We start from the raw sequence: 8586 nt of genomic DNA on the forward strand, positions 1-8586 counted from the left end.
GTTCTATATTTCCTTTTGATGAGGCATACTCTTACGATTTAACACAGAATGGCCTCAATTTCTTACCTCCCCCTGCCTCTGCCTCCTGAACACTGGGATTACAGCTGTCCACCCCCATGCTAGCCATAATAATGTCTTCTGAAGTACAAAAATTTAAATATTTTTGGAGTGTGACTTACCATTTCTTTTTCTTGTGACTCATAGCTTTGATGTTGTCTTTACAAACCCTTTACTTGGAACAAAGTCACAAAGATTTTTTTTTTCCGAGTGTTTACTTTTTGTAAAAGCTTTATAGTTTCTGTGTTGATAGATGTATAGCACAAGTTAAAGGTTTTGTTTTCTAAGATGGAGAGGAAAGCATCAGCTTTTTTTCTCATGCCACTCTTTGCAGGTCATGATACATTCTGCCAAGACAGTTATCATTCCTAGCTTGTCACTGTATCTTTGTAAAGATGGCTGTGCACGTAAGTATGGGCCTGTAAACATGGTGTGTAGGTAATCATATGCCTTTGGTATTTTCATGCCATTGCATCAATCTTAACCTTTATTTTTATGCAGTTGCATGCTGCCTTAATTACTGCAAAGTTACAGCAGTTTAGACATTGTGCACTGTTGATCCTCTTGGGTCTCCTTTTCAGTAGATGCTCTCCCTGAACTTCGCTCTTCACAAAGCTATTCCAGGTTGAAGTGAGGTCCTTTCCGTGTGTCTGCTTTCAATCTATTTGTTTCTTTTAAGTTCAATTTCTTATGGGTAGCACAGGGGGGGAATGGATAAAATTGTCAAGTGCAGACATTTAAGTTTTGCAGAAGTTGATTGGAGGCCTACAGAATAATCTATATATACTTCTTCATTAAAACTCTTGAACTTCTGGCAGAATCGGTCTGAGCCTATTCTGTTCTGTTCAAGACTAAGCATCTGACTTCAGGTTTTCATGCTTATGCAGCAAGCAGTAAGCCATGTCCCTAGGCTTTGATCTAGGGATTATAATATAATCTTAACTCATCACAATCTACTTTAGGAGGATGCCAACAATTCTGTAAAATACAGAAGCCACAGTTCATTGAGTCTTTCCTCCCCCTTTATACTATTCTAACATGTTCTATTTATACTATTATAAATAGAATAGCTCTTTTATACTATTCTAACTCATAAACATCCTTGCATTGTACATGTTTGACAATCCAGTTCTTTTTAAGTGGCTAAGACGAACTTGAGAAATTCTCAAGTCAAATGATCCTCCTCCAGCACTGGATGCTAAGCATCTGTTTGTTGTGACTGCTTTTCCCTTATCTCAAAAGGCTGTGGGAGGGATTAAACATGGTGACAATTACTGAATCAGTTTGCTCAGCCATCAGTAAGTGACCACAGCTAAACAGATATCCATTTGTCCTCTTCTAGAAAAGGGTTTGCTTTGAATTTCTTTGTGTTTTGGGGATCAGATCTGGTTGTCTAGCTCAAGTTAATTTTGAATTTGGGAACCTCATGCCTCTGCCTTTCTAGTGTTAAGATGTGGATATGCACTACTGCGGTCCATGACTGTATATTTTAGAATGCATAAATGTTTCACTTTTACTCGGAAAATTTTAAAGCCATAGATCTGATGTCTTGGTCAGAGCTTTCAAAATGTAACATTATGCTACTGTTAGAGAATTCAGGCATCGGGAAAAATTACCAATTTACATTTGTCTGTTTGTTCATGAGATCCTTCTCTAGAGCCTCGACAATGACAGCCAGCAGTGTGAAAGAATACTGGGCCAAGTAAATTAAATTAATAACATTCCATTATTTTGACCTTCAAAAATGGTGATTTCCTCAGTGTCAGCCTAATATGTGTGAAAGAGATGAATTAGGAGTCTGGATAGGACATATTTTTTACCACTAAGCCACTTTTTACAATAACAATGGCATATGCTCTGTGACCCTTAAGAACTCTCTAGAAGGTGAGGTGATTCTGATCTGATCGGTACATAAACCTTTCCCCTAAATCCTCACCCAATCCAATTGCTAACAGTATGAACTGCCACCAAATAGTCAATCTGTCAGGATGATATAGCAGATTTCCAGGGTCCTGCAGAATGACCTGTGTTTGAGCTAATTCTTAGCTGGAAAGAGCTTGAACACTGAACTGCATACAACAGAAATTCCTCCAGGTGTCTTGGCTCCCAAGTAACAAGAGGGTTCCTTGTCTACTTGTATAATCCATCTTTCTGTTGATTTAAATATAAAAGAAGACCCTTCAGGGTCATGGGTTTGATTACTTGGGTCCCAACTAGCACTGTTGTGAGAGGTGGTAGAGCTTTGGGAATTATAGGCATGACTGGTGAAGTGGGTCCCTCCCTAGAAAGCATAGGTAGAGTGCTCTCACCAAGTTCTCAAAGCTATGTTAGCAAACTGTTTGAAACTGCTATGTGCTACTGAGATCCGAGTTATATGGATTCAGTCACAAGTGTGGGTATTAGACCGTATAGCATCGAAAAAAACATGGAGCAAATTTTACATGATGCACTTGGATGGAAATGTTGTTATGAAACATATGCTTTAGATAATGGGTATATGCTAATTAAAAACTAAGAGAAAGACATAGAACATCCGAAAAGGGAAGCACACAGGTAGAAGTGAGAGCTGATGTACTCCCCAGGTAGGCAAAACCAGAAGTCTGCTTACAGGACACTGGGTTCTTTAGGTGTCTGTTGCTGTGATAAAACATCAACCAAAACTGACCTGGGATAAAAGGTTCTATTTCACCTTGAAGATGACAGTCAGTCATGGAAGGAAGTCAAGGCAGGAGTACAAGCCAGAAACCTAGAGGCCGGAACTAAAGCAGAACCATGGAGAGATGCTGAGTATTGGCATGCTTCTCATGGCTTGCCCTGTGAGCTTTCTCATATCACCCAGGATCACATAAGTACCTAGGTGTGATACTGCAGTGGTCTGGGCCCCCTGTCAGTTAGCAATCAAAAAAAAAAAAAATACCCCTACGGGCATTTCCTGCAGACAATTTGATGGAGGCATTTTCTCAGTTGAGTTTCTTTTGCTGATTTGACTCTAGCTGTGTCAGGTTGACAAAGCTTACCAGTTAGAGTACTATGATATGTGACAGAACATAATCTTGTCACACACACACACACACACACACACACACACACACACACACACACACTGTTCTATGATGTGAGCAGTTCCATAAAAACTTTTGTGATAAAAATCTGTAAAGTTTAAATTTGTGATCATACACAAATGCTGATGTCCCAATACTGAACAGTATGTGAGTGGGAAATTTTTGTTTGGTTTGTTTGTTTTTCCTGCATCTTAAGGTAGAGTGACTCCTTTGAAGTATTTTGAGATTTGTTGTATTTAAAATTATTGTCTCCCTGTGGGTCAGTGTATACGAATAAAGAGCACATTAAGTAAATATCTGTTGAGGTCAATGTGTTACAAGCTGAGACAAATGACATTATAGTCACTATGAATTATTCATACTATTAGGGACATATATCTCAGTCATTAGGGAAGATGAGTGAAACTTTTAGGAAGCTAGTGTGCATGGAGTCAATCATGATAATGGCCATTGTCAGGTCTTCATTTTTCTGTCACCAAAGACATAAAAGTTATATTAAATTGGTATCAGACAAAAGAGGAAAGCCTTTTAATTCTTAAAACTTCGGGAGGAGCAGATTTGTTAGTTAATTCCTAACCTAAACAAGAGGTGCATAGTATAAAACAATCAAGCCCAGACACATTTCCAAAGCGTGTAATCATTTTTGTATCATTCAGTGCATATCATGAGGTGCATCAGTCTAAGACAAGAGCTGGGGAAACCAAATCATTAGCACGTAGCAGCAACTGCCTTCTTAATGACTTGGAGCTCATTTTTCTCATGCAAGCCAGCTTCATGCTGGAGTTTTGCTCTGCTAATTCCTTCCTTAGGAGAGAGAGAGAGAGAGAGAGAGAGAGAGAGAGAGAGAGAGAGAGAGAGTGTCTGGAGAAAAAGGAGTAGCCCCCTTCAATGTTTTAGAACAAGCGAGCAGTCTCTACCAGAAAATGAAGACTTCGGGCTTCTTGCCTGTTCTTTTCTCACCACCATGCCATCTTGAGGCTTCTGACATATCTTAGCTTCACTTGCTTTTCATTCCTGCCCAGATTCTGTCTACTTCATCGCTTTACCTGTTCAAATATTTTATCTCTTTTCTTTCCCACACCAACAACAGTGACTTCTGTTTCCCATTGCCAAAGGCAGAGAAAGTATTGGTCTCAATTGTGATATAAAATGAATTGACAAAGCAGCAACTAGAGCTCAGTTGGTATGCTCTCCATTTAAACAAACAAACAAACAAACAAACCCCAAAACAACCACAGCAACAGAACCAAAAGACCCATTACAATTTAAAATATGTTTAACTGTCCAGTTTCTTCTGTTATTAAGCCTCTGATATATGGAAAAGTCATTCAGGCCTTGGGCAACTCCAGCAACAGCATCACTTTGCCAAAATAATTTTTTACATTCACAAAAGCAAATGGGAATCTTGGGTGTTAGATGAGGACCGTTGGGAAGAACAAAAGGGGAGGGGGAAGGAGAGTGGCTTGCTACTTTGCCAAGCTTCTTGCTTGTAGGTCGATTCAAGACTGCAAAATGTAGTGGCAGGAAATCACTCCTCAGGAATAAAGTAGAGAAATTAGACAACACAAGCAAAAAAATGTGAATGTTTAAATATATATAGGAAAGAAAAATACAGAAAATTCCGGACAGCATATAAAGATTAAATCTTTGAGTTATAGGCCTAGATAAATGAGAAGAGTTCAATTAAGGTCAGTGTCTGAGACCAGCTCCTGGAAATGGTCATAGAAGAGAGCATTCCCTAAACTAAGATTCAAGAAGCACACAAAATACCAAATAGACAAGGCCAGGAAAAAAAAAAAACCAGATACTTTTCATGACATATCATAGATAAAATACTAAACAAGCAGGATAAAGAAAAACTGTTGAAAGCAGCAAAAGAAATCACACAAGAGACATATAAAGGAAAACCCATTAGATTAACAGATTTTTTTTTTTTTTATAAAACAGAATCTTTGAAAGCAAAGAGCCTGGAGCAATATACTCTTAAGTTCTAAAAGACCATGGGTATTAGCCTACTGTGATGGTTTGTATATTCTCAGCCTAGGGAGTGGCACTGTTAGAAGATGTGGCCCTGTTGGAATAGGTGTGTTACTGTGGGTGTGGGCTATAAGACTCTCACATTAGCTTCCTGGAAGTGAGTATTTCACCAGCAGCCTTCAGATGAAGATGTAGAACTCTCAGCTCCTCTTGCACCACGCCTGCCTGGATACTGCTGTGTTCCTGCCTTGATGATAATGAACTGAACCTCTGAACCTGTAAGCCAGCCCCAATTAAATGCTGTCATTTAAAAGACTTGCCTTTGGTCATAGTGTCTGTTCACAGCAGTAAAAGCCTAAGACAACTACTGTACACAGAAAAGCTATCTGCCATAATTAAAGTAGAAAGACAAGAATCCTGGACATATACCCAATAGATGTCCAACCATACAAGGACACTTGCTCCACTGTGTTCATAGTAGCTTTATTCATAATAGCCAGAAACTGGAAAAAAACTAAATGTCCCCCAACTGAAGAATGAATTAAGAAAATATGGAACATTTACACAATGGAATATTACTCAACTTTCAAAAACAATGACATCATGATATTTGTAGGCAAATGGATGAAACTAGAAAAGATCATCCTGAGTGAGGTAACTCAGACCCAGAAAGACAAACATGGTATATATTCATAAGGGGATATTAGTCATAAAGTACAGAATAACCATGCTATTATCCACAGACCCAACGAAGCTAAGTAACAAGTAGGGTCCAAGGGAGGATGCTTGAATCTCACTGAGAAAGGGGAATAAAATAGGCATCTGGGGTATGGAGGAAACTGGGTGGGAGAAGGGATGGGGAGGGGGAATAGAAGGAATCAAGTATGGGGATGATTGCTGGAAAAAAGTACTGGGAGAGAGAATTTGAATCAGTAGGGGGAGGGGGAGTGTATCTCTGGACAGGCTAGAAATCTATGACAATGTAAACTCCCAGGAATCTATGGGGGGGGGGTGACATAGATTCCTAGCAATAGGGGATATGAAACATGAAACAGTCACTTTCTATAACCAGGCAAGAACTTCAAATGGAGGAATGGGGCTGCCAGTCCAACCATAAAACCTGTGGCCCACAACTTTTCCTGCCTATAAGAGGTGCCAGGATAAAGAGGGAGGAGAACGTGAGGGAACAGCCAGTCAATAACTGGTCCATCTAGTGTCCCATGCCTTAAGAGCAAGCCCATCCCCAACACTATTAATAATATTCTATTATCCTTGCAGGCAGGAGGCTAACTAAGCATAACTATCTCCTGAGAGGTTTCACTTGGCGCCTGATGGAAACAGTGAAACAGAGCAAAACATTAGGCAGAACTCTGGCAATCTCGTGGAAGATGGGGAGGAAGGATTAAAAAATACAGAGAGGTCAGAAGAAAACCTACAGAATCAACTCACCTGGACACATCGCGTCTCACAGAGACTGAACCACAAAGCAGAGAGGATGCATGGAACCAATGACCTAGTCCCCTACATACATGTAACAGATGTTCAGCTTGGTCCTCATATGGGACCTCTAACAGCAGGAACAGGGGCTGTCTTGGCGCCTTTGGTTGTCTAGTCTCAATAGAGAAGATACACCCAGTCCTACTACAACTTGATATGCCAAGGCAGCTTGATATCCTTGGAAGGTCTCCTCTTCCCTGAGGAGAATGGGAGGGACTAGGAGGAGAGGGGAAGCTCTGAATGGACTGTAAAGGAAATAAAAAATAATTACTGAAAAACAATTCATTTTCACAAGACAGGCCCTACAGAGAATACTGGAAGCAGTATTGGCACCTGAAAATAACACTAAGCATAGTCAAGAATCTATAGGGACAAACAGCTTTAATTATTGGAGCACAATGTATGACTAAGAATACAAGCAGCAAATATATAATAAAATTACTGTAGTCAACATAAACTTTTTAGTAATGACTTTAAGCATTAACAACTTCAATTCTTAATTATTTAAAAAAAAAAAAGGGGGGCTTGCTAAATAGATTAAGAAACAAAATCCATAAAGAAACTTATCTTAATTACAAGAAAGCAAACAGAACACCAACTGGAAAATAACAGAAAAGAAAACCCCCAGGGCATAGTATAGTTAAAACACTAAGTATACACAACAAAGAAATCTGAGGGGGTGGGGAAGAGGGAGGGAGGGAGGGAGGGAGGAAGGAGGGAGGGAGGGATGCAAGTCACATACAAAGGAAAACCCATCAGAAAAACAGCTGATTTCTCAAGGGAAAATGTGAAAGCCAGAAGACCCCGAAAACAAAGCATCCCCAAGTCCTAAAAGACGACGACAGCCAATTTAAACACACATTAATACACACATTAATACACACAGCACGGCTATCTGCTATCACAGAAGGAGAAAAAAAAATGGCTTTCCATGATATAAACAGCCTAAAAAGAACTTCTATCCAACAAATCAATCCTAGAGGAAATACAGGAAGCAATGTTTTAGCCTGAAGAGAGGAAAGAGCATAACAGAAAGATCATGGAAAGAAATATGAAGCTTAATTATTAAGACAAAAAATAGCACTGAGAACACAAACAACAAAAGTTCACAATGTGATACCCACAATTTAAGGCACATATTTCAGTAATAACTTTATGTTTTAATTCACTCTTCTCTCATAGACTAAATCCTGACATCAGCCTTCCCTCCTTTTACTCCTCCCTGTCTGACTCTTACCTTCCCTTCCCTACCCCCACCCAGATCCAACCTCTCCTCCTCTGTTTCCCTTCAAAGAAGAGAAGGCTGCTCAGGGATATCAACTCAACCTAGCATACCATAATGCAATAAGACTCCTCACAAACCTTCCTATCAGGCTGAACAGAGGCAACCCAATCAGAGGAAAAGGATCCCACAAGCAGACAGGAGTCAGAGAAACCTCTGCTCCAATACCAGGAATCCCACAAAACCCCATACCAAACAACTGTACTGTTTAACAGTAACACTAAATATAATTAGCCTTAATTCTCCCATCAAAAGAGACTGACTGATTTAATGTATCAAGAGACAAAACCCAACTCTATGATGCCTACAAGAAACATATCTTAGTTTCAAAGACAGGCACTACCTTGGAGTAAAANAATGGACAAAAGATCTCCAATTAAATGGGACCAGGAAGCAGGCAGGTATTGCTAGTGTAATATCTCACAGAACAGATTTCAAACTAAAACTAATGAAAAGTGTATTGTAATCAAGGGACAATTATCCAAGAAGACATTATATCTTAGTCAGGGTTTCTATTCCTGCACAAATATCATGACCAAGAAGCAAGTTGGGGAGAAAAGGGTTTATTCAGCTTACATGTCCATACTGCTTGATACTGGTTGATCACCAAAGGATGCAGGACTGGAACTTAAGCAGGTCAGAAAGCAGGAGCTGATGCAGAGGCCATGGAGGGATGTTCTTTACTGGCTTGCTTCCCCTGGCTTGCTCAGC

At 39.7% G+C, this 8586-nt stretch overlaps 1 pseudogene; it reads left to right on the top strand.

Annotated features, from left to right (window-relative positions):
• Window positions 1–452: 452 nt before the first annotated feature.
• The window catches only part of LOC110336239, an 18609-nt pseudogene continuing 10475 nt past the window's right edge, over window positions 453–8586 (top strand).

This window comes from Mus pahari, chromosome 19 (genome assembly GCF_900095145.1).
Source record: "Mus pahari chromosome 19, PAHARI_EIJ_v1.1, whole genome shotgun sequence".
NCBI classification, from domain to species: Eukaryota; Metazoa; Chordata; class Mammalia; order Rodentia; family Muridae; genus Mus; species Mus pahari.